The 22846-nt window shown below is 32.4% G+C and overlaps 1 long non-coding RNA gene across 1 annotated transcript; it reads left to right on the top strand.

Annotated features, from left to right (window-relative positions):
* The first annotated feature begins 639 nt into the window (after positions 1 to 639).
* LOC111030398 lies at positions 640 to 3913 on the top strand. Its single transcript, XR_002604102.1, has 3 exons — positions 640 to 810; positions 868 to 1064; positions 3680 to 3913. It is a non-coding gene; the product is annotated as an uncharacterized LOC111030398 (long non-coding RNA).
* The last annotated feature ends 18933 nt before the right edge of the window (positions 3914 to 22846 follow it).

Raw genomic sequence — 22846 nt, 5'->3', positions numbered from 1 at the left:
TATATTATATTATTATATACGACATGTTTACCTTCAACGGTTTTCCGTCTTGTTTTTCTGGAAATTTCAGTTATTCCGACAGACTTTTTTTTCATTCGAAAAGTTACATGCTCTACAACAAAGGTTGGCAGTTAATTAACCCATCGATTCTACCAATTTGCTGTTGTAAGTTTAAGTAACACTATCGAGGTCAAGCTTTTGTCTTCATACACTGTGAAAATATTTCCGACTATAGTCAGAAAACCAGAAAAGTATCCATGTGGAAAATAAAAACTGCTGCAACAAAAATTACTAATCGTTATTATTTCTTCCATCGTTTTTCAATAGATAGTTGATATAGACACTATTGATGATTTAATAAACGGATTATTATTATATTTAAGTCATGAATACCTACTTTTATAATTTATAACTTTAAAGAAAATTTAAAAATTTAAAATAAAATCCTTAAAAAATAATAAGATAGAGAATACCTATATTTACATAAATAATTAACACATCACTACAATAATATATTCTTTTCAGATATTTACATTATAAGGAAAACAATTTTCTAGTTTTGAAAATAGAAAATAGTACTTAACATTTAAAAAAAAATTGTAATAAATATTACAAGTGTATTGTACTATTATTTTTTTTTTTTATTATAACTACTAAATTATGTAATGTGACCAGGGTGACCACAGGTACAAATTGGTAGGTGCCGGGATCAATGATAGGTTGCATTACAACTACCTACAGGACTGACAGAATCAATACTAGTGAAATCAATGGTCCACCATTTTTTTTTCACCAACCATTTGACATTAGGTACATATTATTATACTGCGACCCCGGTGAAATCTAATTAAAAATTCGATCCAATAGGCTGCTGGCGAGGACACTCAACGACGACAACTTTTTGAAAATCACGACGGCTGTGTGATGGTGTCGGACGCAGATATTCTTCGGCACTCGTCCTCTGGTGTGTCGGTGACATTCTTTGATTTTCAATGCACTGAAAACGTCACCTGTATATCCGTCACACATTCCTATCGAACCTTTGGACACGAAATATCTAATAAGTATAAAAATAAAAACTGATAACGCAGTATTATATTATAGGAATTAATATTAAGACCCGGTGATGTATAATTTATTTATTTGGTACGAGGTCAATAGAGTTTCGTCTAATCTTTGTCAAATTCTGTACGTTTTACCTCATATCATATTAATAGGTTTAGATTTTCAAAACCAGGTTTTTTGTTCAAGTAAGTTCCGAAAACTACCAATATTATTATTAAAATTTCAAAACGCTTATTCCTTATGATTTTCATTTTTAAATCCGAAAGTAAATAACCTACTTATACTTACCTAATTTTTCATACGGCTCTCTGCGGGTGGTTGAGTATTGCCATATAATATTGGTAAATTTTTTTACTCGAAATTCTGAAATGATGCCTCTGCACCCTCAGCTGTAGCACGTGATTGTATTTAGTTTTGACAATCTATCTACACTTGTAGGCAGTATTTTATAGAATATTGTATGCAAATATAATAATATTTTGGTTCGTATTGTGGGACGTGGAGGAAACCCGATGTTTTATTTGCACAACAATATTGAACAACATGTATAGGGTAGTGGTAGTCGCTAGTGGGTAAATAATATTATATCCGATTTATGTTTTTTCCATCACTGTAAACATCCGGTTTTCTGGTCCACCATTAATGCATGCAGCCTTAAGCACAATGGTGAAATAACTCAATGCATAGTATACCTACTTAGTATTAAATACTTTATTTTCGGAAAAAAAAGTTATTAATATAGTGCTCGTAAATAATATTCTTATAAGTTGCAGTGAACCTATTTAGGAAAAGTATTTATTTTTGAATGTTTTATCGACTTTCACTCTTTTAAAACACTCGTAATGTTTTTAAACATATTAAAAAAAATGTAATATTATTTTTTATTTAATTTAATTTATATTAAAAATTAAACGTCATATATTTTATTTGCTTATTTTTGTATTTCTTTAATAGCTAGTCAGGATCACAAAATTGTTTAATTAACAAAATAATCATTTTTCAGTATTTTTGAAAACTCGGAATTGAGCTAACATAACTCGTTCGTTACCAAAATATTTATAAATCAGTCGTTTTTCGTGAATTTATAAATTTCCTCGATATCTATTCAAGCTTCATTTGAGGGAATGTTGTAGGAATAAACCCATTATATGTATACGTTTTTAAGTGACATTAAATTCCCTAATCCATATTCCCTACTCCAATCGATTACAGCAACCGTGTTCGTTCCTTAAAAAGCAATCTAATAGTAGGTATATTATATTTACATCGTGTCACCATGGAGTGATTCCTTTAATAATCGGCTCTCGAAAAGAAATCATTTTCAGCATTTTCTTCGCCGCCATCATGCATTATATTATGTTACACACGTGCCACGTGTCCGTGATACACCGGCGGACTTGCAGTCACCCACGGTGGGCGTTAAAATGTATTTCAAACGACGTTCAAAGTTCCTGTGCGCAGAGCTTTTGTCCAGACCACGACGATTCGTGCACTTAAGGTCAAGACAACACACATTACACACACGAATGAGTGCGGGCGGCTGCGTTATAATATTCTTATTATACTTGTAGTCCTGTACAGATATGGTGAAGCGGCAGTATGCGAGACGCTTTATTTAGATGCAAATTTAAATTCAAATCCCGTCAAAAGGGATTAGGGTATAGCTCTGAGCAGTTTCGGATCAAAGGTCCGGCGGCACGTGAGAACTCTCACCCTTGGATTACATAACTTTTCGGTAATTTTTTCCCTATAATCCTGCACACGTACATATATATATATATACACATACCACTGGCCTTTTATTTCGACCTCTTCCGCCACCTGTCGTCGTTGTTTTTTTACGACTTGCAGGCTTATGGCAAACCGCGACGGACCATAGACTCATTATTTTAACACCTTCTGACGCGCCGCTGTGACTTTATACTCGACAAATAAATATCTACATGTCGTATACGTGTGTGTGTCTGTGTGTGTTTGCGCAAGTGACCACACTTGATTCTTAATGAAAACTTAAATAAATAAGGCTTTTATATTGATATGAAACACTTCAGGGCGGTTACGCATTTGTACCGATACGTTTTTGAATACAACAAATGAAACACGTCTAGCGCATACATAATAGTATAAATAAATTGAAAACAAAATGTTTTTAAACAATCGAATAAAAGCACACGGCAGGTATGCGATACATGGCGCTGTTTTAGTATAGTTTTAATTATTTTCTATATGTTTTGAATATTAGTTTATTAATATTAAATTTGAATGAGTATATTTGCGATTTCAGCAGTGTCTGTTATACAGACGTACTGTTATGTTTGCGACATCAAAAAGGGTGTGTCAGAGCTCAATAAAACGCGAACGCCCCTACGTCAACTTGTTTAGTCACTATATATTATATAGTTTATACACAATAGCACTGCAGTATGAATTTTAATGTTGCATTAACTTTTCCCAAGTATGTTTGTAACTCAAATACAAGTTTTTGAAATATTCTATTTTTCAATTGTATTTATGATTAATTTAGATTTAAAAATCAAACATTTGTGTTCAATTGCATACATATTATAAAATATAATAATGGTATAGTAATTTCAAATATTTTTGTCATTTACAGATTTCAACATTTTTCTAAAAATCAAGATTGCTATACGTCGTAACTTTTATAACGGTCACCAATCAAAAAATAAAATTCATTCTATTGTCATAAATAATTTAAAAAAAAAATAAATTCAGAAGAAAGTGTTTAAAATTAAAGTGAGTTTATATCACAGTTATAATGAACTTGAGTAAAAAAAAATTGCTCAGGGTTATTCTTGGCGATTCCATACAAAAGAGCAAAGGACTAAAGAAAAACAACAAAAGTAAAATTATAATTTATGTTGTAATGGTTATTTTTATTCATAATAATAACTGTTTATTTTAAAAACTTCCTCATTATTGTTATTATTATTATATCTATTGTCCTGAACTTACGAAAAAAAAATCATAAAAATAATAGATTTGAGATAATATTTTCAGTACAGGCTGAAACCACAATTTTGTTTTTTTATCAAACCAATATTATCGCATGTAATGTATATTTTTATCAAATAATGGTTGTTAAAAAATTGTTTTCTTAGATACGCAGTATAGATTAAAGAATTTAACATGTCAATAAAAGTGAAAAAATGTGTTTCTTATACGGGAGGAGAGAAAATGTATCCAACATCGTTCTTTGTTCCATCCTGTGTCTAATAAAATAATCATCAATAGAAAAATACAAAGCTGGGCATTAAGTATTAACTATAGTTAAAAGTTCATATATTTTCAACTTTTCAACCACTAGTAACTAGTAAGGTAAATTTCTAATAACCTATCTTAAAAACTTCGCTGATTAAAAAATCCATTTTTCAACTTAGCTTTATCCAGTTAATTTAAAAAATAATACTTCAAGTTAAAATCATGTTCATCTGGGTCGTTATAACCTTCAAAATAGGTAATTAATTAATTTTATTGTCTATAATAACTTAAGTGACACAAACGCGTAATAATATTATCTCAAGGATCTCGGAGCTGGTTTTTCAAATCCTCCGCGATTCTATAAAATTTGAAAATTATATTTTATATTTTAGTAACAATCTGCCTTAAAATATAGAACACTTTTCCACTAATCTACAGTTCTATTCTTTTTCAGGAGAGGGGGGCTAATAAGTGTATTATATCAATAAAAATGACTTGACGGGAAAAATTATCACGCCTCGTTGATATGTCAGATTTTGATCATTTTTCTTTTATCTGAAAGAGGAGAACTCTTTGCAGGTCTGATCAAAGCCCGATTTTTCATTTCACTTTAAATAATGCTCAAAAAATACTTTGAAAAACAGAAAATATTGTGTATTAGTCAAATTCATATTTTAGCTTCTATAATTATGATTTTTAAAATCGGGCTTTAATCCAACCTACAAAATGTTCTCTTCTTTTAAATAAAAAAAAAATTACTACAGGTCGTGAGAATTTGTGTACTAATGATGTACCGGCTTCCCTTCTTAACGTGTGCTATAGCTATGGTGAGCAATAAGACTGTATAAATAGTGTAGAATTCATTTTTAAATGAGTTTTTATGAGTTATTAAAAAAAATGAAAGCTACACATTAATAATATATAATAATATATATATAATATGTGTGACCCAGCTGGTAGTTTAAAATAAAAAATAATCAACTAGATTTAAATATATATTGTCGGTAAGCCTATAAATAATAGCTGAACTTGGGCTTCATACTAATTAAATAAATAAATAATATTTTATAATAATGTATGTCTAAATGTCAGAATTACTGTAGTTCACCATCCTTCCCTGCACATACGACAGTGAACGTTTTATCCCTCCACTTTTGCTTAGTTTTTCGATATCTTGGCATCTTGCTATTTCTCTGCACTCTGGGAGGAGCCCAAGAAGGGGATGTGAGGGAAGGACTCCCCCCTCATTGCAACAGTAATAGACTTTCAGTTGGAATTCGTCAATCGGTACCCATATGATCTGGTTAATCTAAATTAATCTAGTCAGCAGTTTTACCGACTACATTTCACCGTCGTGATTTTTTTTTTTAAATCGTCCGAACGCCACAAATTCCGATTTCATATCTATTGGACGTACTCGTGTGCAACCATGGCGCGTGCATATCGAACGGTCGAGAAAGGCGTTCGTTTTGTTTATTTGATACGCTTGCATGCAAATAAGACATATTAAACGTACACGCATACATCTAACCGGCAAATCGTCAGCTGAAACGAGTACCACGCGCGTCGCGTCGGCCGCACGCGCCCATCAAAAGAAACTTTAATATTTTTTTACGTAAAACGAATGTCGGCGAACGGCGGGCACTAGCAGCGCTATATTGCACGATTATTGTTGTTTACGCTTTTTATTGTAAATGCGAATGAAGCTCGTAATATATTATTATGTATCAGTCTCGGTGAATACGAAACGTATACTGTGTACAAAATAAAACGTGTGTGACCCCCACGCGATCTACACACACTCGGACACTCCTAATAAAATGATCGATCCTCCGTCGTCGTGCGGCACGCGCTCGATTTCGATATCACGGTGATTATCGTACGCACGAAACCGAACCGATCCGAAATGCCGATCGATTAGTCGCCACCCCGTCGGCCCGCGTATTTCGTTAAAACGAACACAATAATAATATAATAACGATGAAGAGACAAATCGGTATTATACCGAAAACGGGACCGTGGTAAGTTGGCACGCGCGTAACCGGACGGGTATCGTGTGTGACGTAATTGCGTTATATTATATTATATTATAACGCCCGCGAACGATGTGTGCAATATTTTCGTATTATTTTTGCCGGTTTGTTCCGGCGGCGGCATTGACGGCGGAGGGTCGCGGACGGCACGCGCGGCGCGTAACGGACCGGACGAGGCGGCAGTATAAGCAGCCCCCTTCTGGCCATCATAATATTATACAATATTATAGGTAGCCTATTATAGGTAAGTACTGCCCATGATAACCAAAGTCCAGATGTAAATTCGATTTCATATTTTCGCCGAGAGCATGCAGTTCGATGGTACCTAGTAGAAGACATGCCCGGAGGGTTTTTCACCACCGCACACAATAATTACAAGTACAATTATGGAATACTGTAAAGGTTATAAAAATTAAATCCCAATAGTTTGAAAATGGAGGGGAGCTGGTGTGACGTACGCATAACACGAACACTTAAGAGATCAGTCAGATTTGAAGAAATTCGTAAGTCCTCGGGGAGTTTTTTTTTTTTTTTTGATTTCCCATCAACAATTCGCGGACGCTCGTCCGACGACAAATGGGCTATAATAATAATCTAACACGAACGTTCAACAATATTCATAATTGCACACATATTACGCGTTACGCTGATGCTGCGGTGTATATGTGTATAATATATTATATTGGCAATAAACGCGATTATAATACGGTGGGTACGCGCAGGGTGTCGACGACTAAACGGTGGCGGCGTTGGTGGGTGGTATGAGTTGGGGAGGAATATGACCCCTTTTTTTGGGTTTTTTTTTTCGTCTTTTATTTTTTTGTTTTTGTTTTGAACCCGACCCGGGCGCACGCGGACGCGCGTCTGCAGCGCCTCGTGATCGCCGCCATCCCCCGTTACGCCCGCAAACTCCCCGAGGACCATTCCGTCGTCGTACTTGTGGCAGACGCGTAGTATACGCATAATACACAGCCGCCGCTTTATATTATATAACATGTACACACATATATATATATATAGAGAGAGAGATAGAGAGTATATTCCGTATGCGTGTATGTATATATATGTTCATATTATATAATATATTATGTAGTGGTTGATGATAAATCGTTTCGCCCGCTCGTTTTACACGGTCTGCTGCTGCTGGTGTTGCTGCCGGTGCGGCGACCGACGCTGCCGGTATAATACTTGTAGGATACTGTTATACAGGGTGTGACACGAAGAACTCGAATTTTTCATTTTAGATTTTTAACTGCGGTTTCGTTCTGAAAGAAAATGAGTGTGCATATTGAAATATATTTATCATTGTTTTTAAATAGGATTATATTATACACAAACTGTACCTAATATGTATATATTTTTTTTTTACTTTAAACGTACGGTAGCCTATGATCACGGACAATATAGGTACAGATTAACGAGAATTAACTGATAAAATGAAGCCACCCTGCAGCGCCGGTACCTTTTTTTAGTGATTATGAGGTATATTGCAATGTATATTATGAAATTATTTCGTTTCACTATGAGTTGGGGTTTAAGACGTGAAAAACACAACACATATCGAGTATAATATAATGCGTTGTCCGTAGTCTCATTGGAGTCGTAGCTCCAAATTTATTGCCGAGTTGTTTTTTTTATGTTGAGGTATAGTGGGGATCAGGGGCGCTGTTCCTTAGAAACCCTAGAAATGTCTTTCTTGTGATGAATATTTTCACGTCATGTACCTATCCCAATAGTTTTTTAAGGAGTCTTAGTCTCCTCCATACTGCAAAGACTACATATTTATATATATGCTCGGCTCTTTGACAATAATTAAACACGTTGTTCGATTAAATACCACTCCATAATTTCACCTCAATAACAATAGTATTATCAGAAAATATGTGAGCTGTGAAAAAAAAAATTTACGCATACTTCAAAAACATTGATGCCTTCAAGTTACACCCTGTACGTATAATATATGTATTACAATACGCGTTACACGTGTAGTACAGCGGTGCCGTATAAATTATAATATTATGTACTAGAGGGCAACGGGGCTCGGAAGCGTCAAGACTAGAACGGATTTTTTGCTCGCCAAAATCTCCTCCCCCGAGATCGGTTCTTATTATTCCACCCTCCCGCCCCATTGCACACGCATAACAATGTCATTACGCGACCCGCGAACTCCAATAATGGGGACGCGGGCCACATGGTGCGAGTTATGGAGGCACGCGTGTACAACTATAGTATTTATACGACGGTCGTCATCAATAAAATTTAAAAAACCAATTTATTGTAGCTTGTTATAGTGGCGTCATTGTTTTCTTGAAACGGTAAACAAAAATAACCCAATTTACTTATTATTTTAAATTTAACTGAGTTACTGTAATTATAGCTTGCAGCAAGTAACAACATTTCAAAGTATCATATATTCCTATCTATAACTGTGACTAGATACTCAAACAGTTTTAGGGTGGTTTGTACAATAATGCCTTTATAATTTATTCAACTTCGGCGCCCATATGTTATATACGTGTGCAATTATAAACGTCATTACAGAAGGGTTTTCGCGAACCTGACCAATTGAGCAGATTTTTAAAAAAATCTTCTATGTAAACAGATTCCTCCCCACTAATTCTCTTTGTTTTGAGTTAATTTTGTGGCCACTGGTCATACATCGTAGACATATAGGTACTGCCATTAAAAGCCACTGAACAGTAATTGCAAAAACGTTGTTCTTCAGGAACAATAAAGCAGTTGTCCACACTAAATTAGTCTGTAGTGTAAAAATAATAATTGTTTAAACATCAAAATATTTAGTGTAGCATATGTTATTATATGTTTTTCTAGGGAACCATTGAACACAAAAAAAATGCTTATAATTAATATTAAAATGAACATGTAATTTAAATATCTAAAATTCTATAAAATTACTTTATGAAAACATAGAACACATTTAATGTATTTTTTTTTTTTTTATTCCATATCAATGAGTTGCCCGTAGGCTTTAATATAATCTAAATATCAATTCTATTTCGGGACTTATGTTAAATTTCAGCCAAAAATTTAAATTTTATTGAAGATACTGTTCTGTAAATACTAAATACAATAATTATTATTTATTAGAAAGAAAATCAATAACTTCAGATCACTTACTTTGTTATTTTATTTTCTATTTATATGAACTCATTATGATAATTTGTATTAGTGGAGTCGATAGAAATATCTATCGATAAATACCAAAAACTCGATTTTGACAAAAATAAAGTTATTACAGGCAGTGCCAATTATGACGGCAGTATACGCCTATTTAATATTATGAACATACGATAGTATAATATTAGTTCCTCCTAATGCATTCGCGTTTAGATTTTTTCTGCTTCCGCTGCACGCATCAGCGTCGTGTTCGGGCATTTATATATCATGGAGACCCGATGAAAAGGGTCCGACAGATTAAATATCATATAGGTACCTATGCCTATAATAACAGCAACAATGATATCTATACACGCATATCAAACGGCATTTACGGACAGACGTGGTAGACATAATATCACTACGACATAATAAAATAACGCGTACAATGTACCTTTGCCAATACCACCTACGTACGGCAGCTGACAGCGTCTTGTCGTCCCCATAATATCGTATGCTCGCTCGGCGAAGTCGACGTGGAATCAATGTAACGCGTTTACCTGTTATAATATATATATATATATATGTGTGCCAAGCACGAATATTATTATATTTTGCTTCTACGATACATAATATAATAATATGTTGTGTACCCATATTCTGCGTAAGACCTGTGAACAAAACAAATTCTTATACCACTCAATGCCCATCTTGTTGTAAACGAGTTCGACGTGTCATTTCAAACCCGAGTGTGTGTACGGGTATTATAATAGTACTATATTATAGTATATTATGTACACGGGAACGACACATTCCTATCGACTCTTGTTTTCCATCCATACCCAGGAGCATGCTTACGGGGGGGGGGCGAGGGTATCATATCCCCCCTTGGCTTATTTTTGTCATATAAAATACAATATAGACGATAAGCAACATGTTCACCTCTACGTATAAATAGTGGTCTAAAAGAACGGGCAAAAATGCATGTACCCTCTTTCAAAAAACCTGAGCACACCATTGCATCCGCTTTCCCCTGTGCTAAAATTATAAGTTTTTTTATAATTATTTTCATATGAGCTTATGATAACGCTTAAAATGTCATTGAAAAAAATTGTTCAATATACATGATGTAATATTCTTGTGCTGTCATTTTATGTCATGGGTAATTATAAAATTATAAATTTGAAAGTTGCCTAATTTCGTCGTACTTTCTGAATTCATTTCTAGGAACATTACGTTATTATTTACTGAGTGTCCATATAAATATATGAAAATAATATACTGTATGTATAATGGCATCCATAATGGCACTTAAGGGGAAGGGCAACACATTTTCCATAACACATCTAGGTAGTAGGTACATCGTATATATGATTTTCAAAACAAATGTATACCTATTTATATTAATAAGCTAATATAATAGTAAAAAATAATAATTTTGAGTCTACTTGGATCGTTTATATTGTTTATATTATTGTACTATACGTGAACACGCTGCCTAAAGAACTCTATCTAATCAATTATAAGTTTTTAGTGTCTGTAATCTTGAACGAATAGGTACAACTGCTAACTAGGTGGTGGCTTGGGGCCCCCTAACCCCTCTAAAAAAATGTACAGTTCTTCCATTGTACAACCTATCTATTGAATAATAATAAATTAATAAGTCACGAAAAATGTTTTCTTCGATGAAGCAAATGATAATTGGCTCTTCTCAAGTTTCAATATATTTTATAGTAATAAAAAAACAGAATAGAAATTGTATAGAAATACAATTATTATTATGACCTTTTGATTGACCATTGACCTGAAACACTAAACAGTGAAAACTGTGGAAAAATATAGGAGTGGGAGTTGCCCCCCCTTCTTTTATTAGACACTCTTGGTTTTATCGCTATTTAATTTTAAAAAGTTGTCTTTCCCTAATAAAGGCGACGTGTTTAGCAATAAATAGTAGCCAATAGCTACCTAACTACGCATAACTGATTTCGAAAACAACTGAAATAGAATTTAATTTAGTCCGTTTTTACCAACATTATTGTGGTTGAGGTTTAAATTTTCCGGTGAAAAACTTACCTATACAAGACTGCAATTGATACACGTACATAATTATATATATAATATAGTCAATGTTATTGTTGTATCACAATTATATCTCCTCAGATATTATATTATAACACCATCAAAGACATTTTCGTTTACTTTGTGCAATTGAAATATCATCGTATTCTGTATACACCATCACGTGGTATATAATGTATTTTAAGTATCGCATTATATCATTATATTAAATACATTATAAACTATTGTATTTTTTAACATTTATACCCGAGCTTTTTCAATTTGAAGCTTTTCCTTTGTCTGCAGCGACGTTTACTAGTGGTATTTATTTATTACAAATGCGTTCCGCAAAACCAATATAAAATACATATTATAATCGCGTGTGTGATATATTGTTATATCTATAGACGTACTATACACACTTACACACACAATTATCGTAAAAGTGTATGTACCTACCTGTGGTATATACTATATGGGTTTACGTATATATATATGTGTGTGTGTGTGTGTTATAAACATGTATCTGATTTAAATGAAAACGATAGAGGACACTTTATGCATGATATATATATATATATTATGTATATAATGCGTTTTTTTAAATACAAAACATTACACAATGGATGCTAAACTCACCGTGAGAAAAACGTAATGTATATGCATAATGTGCGTATTGATGGACCATTGTAACTATTGTCATGCTGTTTTATTCAAAGCAGATAAAAGAAAAAAATAACGATTGTACATAATATACTATATAGGTATATATTATAATGTTTATGTTATATTATTCAAAACGAGGTTTGATTTCGTAGGCACTCTGCGCCGTCGGCATTACACGTTTTTATACACACCCTCCAAACGAATATAAACAATACTCGCTCTCCATCGTCACATTTATATCAATAATAATGTAGGCAGGTACATCAGAGACATTTTCGATTTTCGAAAAAAAAAACTTACATGTATTAATAATAGCAGCAAATCGACGTTCTTCCTGCATGCGGGGTTTTTACGATCCGTTTATTTAAAAAAAATCATTTTTAAATCTGGTTTTCGCTTGAACAGTGCGCGTATTATAAGTTCAAAACGGACTTATTTTTTATCTCCTATTTTTTTTTTATGGACGTTAAGCCGTTTACTGTAGGCTATCGAATCAGGGAAGTGTAATGGTTAGCTGAGTACAACTTATTATAATATTATAGATATACTGTTGCATGAGTGCAGGTCACTTTAGACTTTAAAATACCTGATGTGTTTGGGGATCAATAAAATATTATTTTAGAAATCAACGATTGAAAACATAGCTATTCGAATAGTGTTTTTTTATATATTTGTATAGAATGTAAATGTGTAAATACGTTTTAAATGACAAGTTTATGAGACCTGTACGGCTGTACAAGTGTAAATATAAAATATAAGACATGGGTATACTGCAAATATTCAACGTTGTACGCACTCAACTTTTCTCTCGTATCCGACTTGTAGCCATCTTTATGTAGGTCAAAGTTAATATCACTTGGTGGCTGGGATGAGGGGGCATATTTACTTTTCTGGTTTCAAGAAACAAAGCAGTACCGGTTAATTAGTATTCCCTTCGTTATATGTAGGTATACCCTTTTTCATAGTGCTTGGATACTTAAAATAACGAACTATTTTTCTTCCACGAATAAAAAGGTTTACCATTTATCTTTTTCTCACCACATCTGGATCCAATCCACTGTATACTCTGTATACTCGAACCGTTGCAACTTGTGAAATGTTATTCTAGCGATTGTTCTATAATATAGTTCGCGCATTATTAACTGACAATGAAGTCTTACACAATTTCAGATATAGTAGTGTAGATACGATTCGAAACATTTTAAACACGCTAGTATATAGAACTGAAAAAAATGTAATACGTTTGTGTATGAAACTCAAATAAACTGGCTAAATAATTATAAAAATTGTATGACCGCTGTAATAAAATTATGCAATGGCGCGTGACTATACATAGTCATTTCCTACATGCTTAAGACTTGAGACTTCCCTATAACAGCAACAAAACTTAGGCTTTTAATTATGTATTAGCCAGATACTATTTGGTATCCTTAAATACTAATATTATTAAATCAAAAATAATTATCTATAAGTCATATACTATCAGTTTGATAAAAATATTCAATCATTGTGTATCCAACGGGTCAAGTCGGCACGGGTTTACTCTATTTGATTGACCTAAAATTGTTTGCAGTTCGTTTTTATATGTATACACACCGATTTAGGGGATGAGACAATAATATTTTGAAATTGAAAATGAAGGAACACCCTAGTACCCATATATGAGTATAGTTGTATCGACCCATTGGGAGATATACGTAGGTATTCACCGTATGTTTTGGTTTTCTTTATGACATTCAGAAATGTTACCTTTTAGGTCTACTTTCCTACGATTATATATTACTTACTGCGAGCATTCGCAACAGCAGGTACTTATATTTTACAATCATGAAGTAGAATGTTCTGCAATTTTGAGTGACAATTTTTTTTATCTTACATGTCGCATGTGTGATGTGTATTGAACTATTGAAGCATTGTACATAACATGGCAAATGTACTTTCAGCACACTCACAGTTACGTTGATTAGCTTCGTTGGTTTCGATATTAATGTGAATCGGCCCATTACCTGCAATATTTTCGGGGACTTCCCCTCCCCCCCCCCAATTTTTTTTTTGGCTTTTTGGTCGTATGCTACCCTGCACTGGCCTTTAATATAATACACCTTTTGGTGATGATTTGCATTAAAAATTGTATACTCAAACCTACTCTGGCGTATAACGTGTGGTATATGAATCGTATAAATTACCAACAAAATATTATATTATGTGTTTGAATAAGCTGGTGCGAACAACACCGATCCAAGGGATTTATTGTTTCGGTAAAAAAAAACTGTCGTCCCAAATCTATGTAAAATCGTGTAGAGATCAAAAAGGCATTCAATGTTTACATGTCGAGCGATGAATAATAATAACAATAATACAAATGGGAAGATAAAAAATCTCTAGCATATATATATATATATATTATACAATACGCCGCTGAGGCACTCTTCGCGCTCCCCTCTTCCTGTATATAATAGGTTAAACGACAATACATATATACACATCGTACGTGTATAATATATATAGATATATAATGTGTGTATTATATAAACGCATAGACCACTCGTTCGAAATTGGATTGTTATACGTACAACAATACATTAAAATATACGCGCCTAAGCCCGACTATAATCCACGAATGAAAAGTGGGGTTGTGCCACGTTTTTGAATCAGATATAATTTGTGTGGTACATTATTATAATATTGTGTATATATTATATAGTTTAAAATCAAATCCTAGCCCAGCCGCCGCGTGCATTATACCCATAATATTATTATTTTGGGTCGTTTGTCCGTTCCTATATGTATACGACCACGGACCAGTGTACGATAACAGTATATAATATTATAAATACCACCACGGTGTAGTCCGAGGGTGTAAAGTGTTGACCGAAGTTTAAAATTATATTTCAACTCTCTACGCAGGCATTTCTTGGATCGTTTTTTCTTCTAATTTTCGGGTTATACGCGTAGGTGCTTGTTAGAATTGCTAGTAATAATGTAATTTTTTCGTAGCGTAAAACATAACGTAATTATATAAATATAATATAATATATTATACACATCATACCGGTAAAGTGAGCCTTTTTCTTCATCTATGATATTCTGTTAAAATCTCCAAGTAGTTACACAATTTTTAAATTTGAAATAATGTATAAAATTACCTTAAAAACCAAAAAATATGCATAACGAAGTACGGTTAATCAGTTGAACAATAAAACACGTGAAACCGATTTGTGAATAATTCTTCATTTCCCTTAATCAAGGTTTGAAAATTATTGGTTACTTTATTGTACATTTTTTCATATTATTTTTATGGCATAATTTGTTTCATAATTCATCAAAATTAAATGGTTGTTTTACTGTTTTATATATTGCATATAAATTCTAGTCCTACTTATTACGTTTTACGATGGGATGAAAAATTTAATTGTAAAAAAACGTCATATTATAGACGATCATACTAGTATTTTGTTAATACACTAAAATCAGCATGCAAATTAATATTACCTAATACTATAATTATAATAGTATAATAGTAATACCATTAATACCCTAATGCCTTATTATTATAATACATAGGTATTATATAGCACTATGATATGCAATTATAAATATAATAATGAAATTGTTATTATTTTTGTGGTTGTAAACTTATAATTTACCATACATTATTCTTTAAATTTATTTTTGAATATGTATAAACATTTCTAATATTATACTTATAAATCTACTTATTATTCATTATTTATTTCGTTTCAAAATACACCCAAAAATTACTCTTAATTTCAAAACTGTCGTAAGAATGATTCAATAATGTACATTTTTACATAATTTCAATAGGAATATTTAATATTTAATATTTCAATATACATCTTTGTACATTTGTAAGATTATTTCTCCAACTTTGTGATTTTTGTAGTAGTCGAGGGCTCGAGGCTATACTTGGCATTTTAATAAATTAATATTTTTAAAAAAATGAAACCTATTTGAATTAATCTATTGTATGTATATGTATAGAGTACAATTTATAGTAAAAGTACTATACAGTTTATTCATAAAGAAAAAAGAAAAATTTGAATTTTATATTTAAATTTATAATTTATTGACTTTCATTTGACACTGGCAACTGACCAACTATTTCATTAGAATTGGAATAACATGGAATTCCATTTTCGATTATTGTTTAAAATTGTTAGTTTAGCTTACAGGTTCATTTTTATTTTTATTTCGTTGAGAATGTAACTCATCCCTTTAATAATCAATGAGGCTATGGCCATTTCCTCCCCTCCCTTGAAATTAAGTCTCTTAAAGATTTTTCAAACTTTGATTTAAACATGTTTCGTATGTTCTATAAGAATGGATTAAATTTGATAATAATTTACAATAAACCGCACCACCATAAAGAAAAAAGAAATTAAAAATGTGTTATTTATTTTGTTTAGTCATAAACTCATAACTCATATTATAACTATATTAATATTAATATTGATATTTTCATTAAGGAATTTGTTTAGCCACATGTACCAGACAGAGCAGCGGCGGCTGCTCAACAGTCTGACGCTCTGACAATTGACAAATGGCATAGATAGTATACATATATGATATATACGCATCTATTTACATAGATATTATTGGCCATTTGATTTACAACTTGAATCAATTGCGATAACACCTTATTACCTGAATTTAGATAACACAAAACATGTATATTTGTTTAATCATTTGTTTCATTGAACCTTGATATGAAAACATATGTATATTATAGGACATTTTATAGAGTTTTGTATTATTTTACTGCATAAAATGGCGTATTTTATATAGTTGTTTTCTTAGGACATTTATAAGCCCAATTATATTATATTATAATATAATACCATGGCAGTTGACTGTATCTACAGTTCTTCACAACATTTACACAACCCGCATTTCGTATAGTATTTATCGTGCAGTTTTCCAGTAGGTATAATATAATATATTGTAGTCGGGGGGTGAGAGCTTGCAGCAGATGATCGAGTGGCGATGGCGTAGTCGTAGCCGCTGCAGCATCAGCTACGCGCCGCGATGACGTGAAAACCAATCCGCGGCGGTATGGTTGACCATCGTCGAGGACACGCATATAATATACGTAATATACGCTCTCGTCGTACATCATTATATTCCCAGCGGAGTGCTCTCGCTGGCCCCGCTATACCACCCTTACCGCACAACCACCCTGCACCCCACCAACAATATTGTACAGCTGACACAACCGTCGCGTATATACTTTAGATCTCATACGATATATGATAACGGCGTATATTATATATTATATTATTATGGACACACATTACACTGTTATATAATATTATATATATTATGGTTTAAACGCGAGTACATAATATATACATAATACATATATATACGCCACGGCGTGCGTGAGACGGCGGAAGTCCCCATCCCCTGCCCCGAGAGACCGAAATAACGGCTTCGTCCCGAAGAGCAGATAAGGCGCGCGTGAACAATGCGTATAAATACGCGCGCGCGCTCCGGATAATACCGATCGACCGGAAGTAAACTCGCGCGGGTCGCCGCCGCACCCTTTCCGCACCGCAGCGATACGGATCGCCGCCGGCCGACCGATACATATTATTATTATTATCATTATTATGTGATTGACATCTCTCCATTGTCGCCGTGTATGGACACAAGTGGATGTCGTCGGTGTTTTTCCGATTTCGTCAGTCCGATGTACCCATATGATATGTACCTATTATAATATAGTAAATAGTAGGTGGTAAACTTGGTATAATTATAGGGCTGGTATTTGAATGCCCCGAAAAGTCGTAAAAAAATTATTAGAAAATCACTATAATAGAAGCACTTTAAAAGTAGTTCTAACGAGACTATTGATTTTTTAAAGTTTTTTGATTGAGACTTTTTCGGTATGAAAAAGAGTAATAAAGAAAAACGAAAACAGAAATATTGCTAAATATTTCACAGTGTCATCAGTACTATCGGTATTCGGTACAGTAGTGTAGAAACTTTCAAGGATGAAAAAACATTTCATACGATTTTAAAATATTTATACGACACAAAAAGTATAGCCGTATACGCAATTTACATAAAATCGTTTAGTTTAGATACTTATTTTGATATTTCATAATTATAAAAAGGTTATGTTAATAGGTTAGGTACCTACATGGATAAATAGACAAATATAAATATCAAATACTTAACAACTGCATCGTCATGAACTCCACGTGAACGTAAGTTACTTCATTTTTACAATAATTAATCATGTATATCGAACTAAAAAAATTCCTTTTTTTAGTGGGTGTCACGGTAATGGATGTGTTCAATTTGAAATTTCAACAAAAAAAATTGAAAAAAAGGAAAGGATGAAACTGTCGAATTTAAAAAAAAACGATTTTGAGTGAATAAAATACATTGATGTATTACGATTTACGAAGTATTGATATTATTAATGCTATAAGAGTAATTTATTTTACTATTAGGTATACACAGCAGATATAGGTTAAATTAATTTTTGTCAAAATCATTACATTTTAAATTATCATTGTTTGTATATGATATTGAATATATTATTTTCACCTTTAAATTCGATAATAAATCAATTTACTATAAAATATTATACGGCAATATAAAGACCAGGACAGGCAACAACACAAAATAGACGTAGCGAAATTATTATAATGTACTTATAGCTATATATTCGACCGCGAATTCTATAATTCACTCACAACAGCGCTATATTTTGAGTGATCAACCGTGGGGAGGGGGAGGGGTACTTTTTAATTCACAATATATTTTTTATGAGAGTCTGGAGTTAGAATTTTTACAAAAAGATTTTAATTTCGGTAAATGCATTGTGGGTGCTGTATGATGAACTGTTAATATATTATCATGGGTAGCTTAATAAAGCAATACTAAGCACTAATTTCGAGTCAGGCAAAGAGTCGGCAAATTGATAAGTCTATTTCAACGCCCCCCCCCCCCTATGAATTGAAGTTAGGGAATACCCTGTGTAAACCCCTCCATCGAAAATAGATGTTTATTATGCGACTGCAAGATACACGAGACGCATATTTTCTAAAGCAGTACCTACATGACGGCTGTTTTTTAAATTTGTATGCGGCTTCGGTCCGACGGCCGTCGGGGCCATTCAAATTTACTGTGTGCACGTTGGTTGCTTACTATTTATAAATTCAAGCTGAGATTCTGAATAATATATAAATAATCACGATAAATTATAATAAGGTAGGTAATTCGTGTCCAACCGGCAGAGACGGTTTAGTAATTAATAATTATACATTACAATAATAATCTTAGCATCGTAGTAATTACAGACTCAAACTGTATGGGTTAACTGGTAGGCATTAATGTTTAATAAATGACCATCAAAATGCCAACCTTGATTACAAGCGGCATATTATGAGCTAAAATTGTTGAAAAGATACACTCGCCGAAATGAAGCCAAAACCATTTTCCTGAAAATTGCAATTATTATGTTAACAATAAGTAATAAGGCCTTCTCTGATCCTTCTTAGCGGCCCTTTGCCACTGAACTCCACTACTCGATAGAAAAAAGAAAACGTCATCGTCGTTCCACCTATGGAATTGGAAATTTGGAAATGCAATATATTGGAACTAATAATATACAACAACCATAACGACAGCCCCATCTACCGACAAAAGTTAACAGGAAGTTTGAGCTATTATCACGATTATCAACCCGCGTAATCGGTTTGGTGATAATGATATTTCAAAATACATGACTAAAATATTATATTATATCTAAACTAGATTTTTTTAGAAAAATATTAGACAAATATTACAGTATAGTAAGAATTGACATACAAATACTCGTTAAAATATTATAGTATAATATATTATACATTTTTTAATTTTTAATTTAATTAATTTTATAAATTGTTTTCTAATTTTTCTATGAATTCTACATTACCTGCTCTCACTATAATTGTAAGATATAACTTTACCAGTTGGTACAACCACTATATTAAAATAAAAATAAAAATATATTATAACTACGCGTATATTATATCAATAATAATGGTTTTTGGAAAAACAAAGAAGCTCGAAATCCTATCCGTGGTTGTTCTATTTATGATGACCGTACTCGCTGGCTTGTAATAAATGTCCTTGTTTGCGCGTCGTCAGGGAGATGTTTGAATTTTTCGAATAAACTTTAAAATTGCGGCTCGAGCTCACTTGTCATATTTTAGAGTTTGACCAAACCACACCTATTGTGAAAAAAATGGCTACTACTCAAGAGATTATCAATGCAACACTGGAATCTAATGTTCTTAGTTTCGTAGACAACTGGATGATGCCGATCGAAGGCGAAGATGTTCTTCCACTCGAAGAGAAATCAATTATTCAAAAACCCGAGAATGTAGACGAAGAAGACGCGATGATTGCCGTCATTGTAAACGAGATGGTCGACGCAGTGTGTGGCATGCTGGACGGTGGGGACGACACCGAACCAGTACTGCCACCCTCCGAGACGTCTGATGTGAACAATGAGCAGGGAGCAGAACTGACTGCCGTCGAGGTCCAAAAGGAAGACGTGCCGGCTGAGGGGAAACCAGAGGAGAGGGAAGACATGGAGCTGGACAGCCAAAAGGATGCGGTGACCACCCCAGTGACGAAGTATCGTTCACGCAGTGGGCCGAGGCGCATTTTCGCCGCCGTCTGGAAAGGCGTCAAGAGCGTGCTACTGTGCGGTTGTTGCCGAGGACAGTGAGATACACAGTTTCCCCTCAGTTTTCTTTTTTTATTATTTCCTCATATACTTATACTATTTTTCATTATTTAAAATTGTTAGGCCACTTTGAGCCATATATTTTGTACAACAATTTTGGTCTAAATTTTCTCTAAATTCTTTAAAGTCAGTTGACTCATTATTTTCCGCTATAAATGTTTAACATAATGTGCATTCACATTAAAAATGCATAACATTTATTATATTCAATGTAATTTAATACATTAATCATACATTTGATAATCTTCAAAATTGTTAGGCCACTTTGAGCCATATATTTTGTACAACGATTTTTGTTCTAAATTCTTTCTAAATTCATTAAAGTCAGTTGACTTATTATTTTCGGCAAAAGATGTTCAAAAATTTTTTTAGATTATTTGCATTCTGAATGCATATATTTATTATAAATTTAATACATTAATCATACATTTGATAATCTTCAAAATTGTTGGGCCACTTTGAGCCAAGTTTTTTATTCTAAATTTGTTCTAAATTGTTTAAAGTCTTTAGACTTATTATTTTAATTATTTTCGGCTTAAAATGTTCAAAAATTGTTTTTATATATTTGCATTTGCATTAAAAATGCATAATATTAATTGTATTTATACATTTTTTTTAAAACACTTTCTATTTATTGAATAAAAAAACGTTTTCCACAAAAACAAAATATTGTTTCTTTTTTTACGAATCAGGACTTAAGGGTGTATTTTTATTTTTATTTATTTTAACAGAAAAATGGGCCCTATTGACCATGCTCGAGCCATGGCCAATGGAAAGCTAATTAAAAGCAACTACCTTATATTTGAATTGTATATGAAATGTATTCAAAATTTAAATGTTGGTACGAATTTTCATCTGAAAATAAAATATTTATAATTTTTATAATTTTTTTTGGACATTAGTTTAAAAAACAAATAATAATCGAACATTTAATATGCCTATAAATAGTTCAACTCGAGTCAAAATATTTCTATAAATTGCTATTGAAAAAAATCGAAGCACTTTTATTGTCCCAAACCGTGATGACAGACACAAAAATAAAAACTAAATAAAAAACATACATCATTGTAAAATCACATCACTCCTCTTAGAATCTAAAATATATTTTTTCTCACTTAGTACTTTTAGTTTTTATTTTGATTAATTATTTTAGGAATCTTAAAATACAAATATTATTACATGTTGGTCTTACATCGTAATATTTAAACAATAAATTTAATGTTGAATGCCAAAAATAATTTTTATATAGGTAAATTAATTTTTTATGTGAATGTCGTGCAAAACATTTAGATGTATTTTGTAATGGACCTTTGTCATTGACATACATTTAAATGTTTTAGGACTTTAGGACTCTGCTTATGGGTATTAATAATTTAGTTGGACATCACAACAACTTGCTTTAACCATACTATTTTCAATGATTTGTTATTCCAAAAGAGAATATTTTTAACGACAGGCGAACAATGAAATCCTTATCTTTTATTTTAAATGCAGCCAGGAATAAAGAATCCTTATTTTTTCAATGGCAGATGCAATTTAAATACGTCTACATATCAAACATCCTTAGGATGGAGACGTTATTCTAGTATTCTATACAATTAGTTCACACGTTTTTGAATACATTTTGATATTTATAATATTTATATTTTTTATTTTTATTTATAACATACCTCCTTTGATTTGAATTTATTTTAAATTTTAAATTGGGATTTATCATTTTTGTTTCAAATATTCAATCATTAGAAAAGATTAATATGTTTGTATTTAAAATGATGATAATCTTTTTTGTGCGTTCATCAATGATATATATATAAGTATTAATGTATTATAAATCTACTAGTTGCTTGTGAAACTCGCTGTCCTGAAACTCGGGAGCTTGTGAGACTCGGCGATGCAGACGCCAATGTCGTTGAAATCACTT

The sequence above is a fragment of the Myzus persicae genome, unplaced genomic scaffold (genome assembly GCF_001856785.1).
Source record: "Myzus persicae strain clone G006 unplaced genomic scaffold, MPER_G0061.0, whole genome shotgun sequence".
Classification (NCBI taxonomy): domain Eukaryota; kingdom Metazoa; phylum Arthropoda; class Insecta; order Hemiptera; family Aphididae; genus Myzus; species Myzus persicae.
Note: the sequence above shows the minus strand (reverse complement) of the source record. Positions and strands in the feature narration are given on the sequence as shown.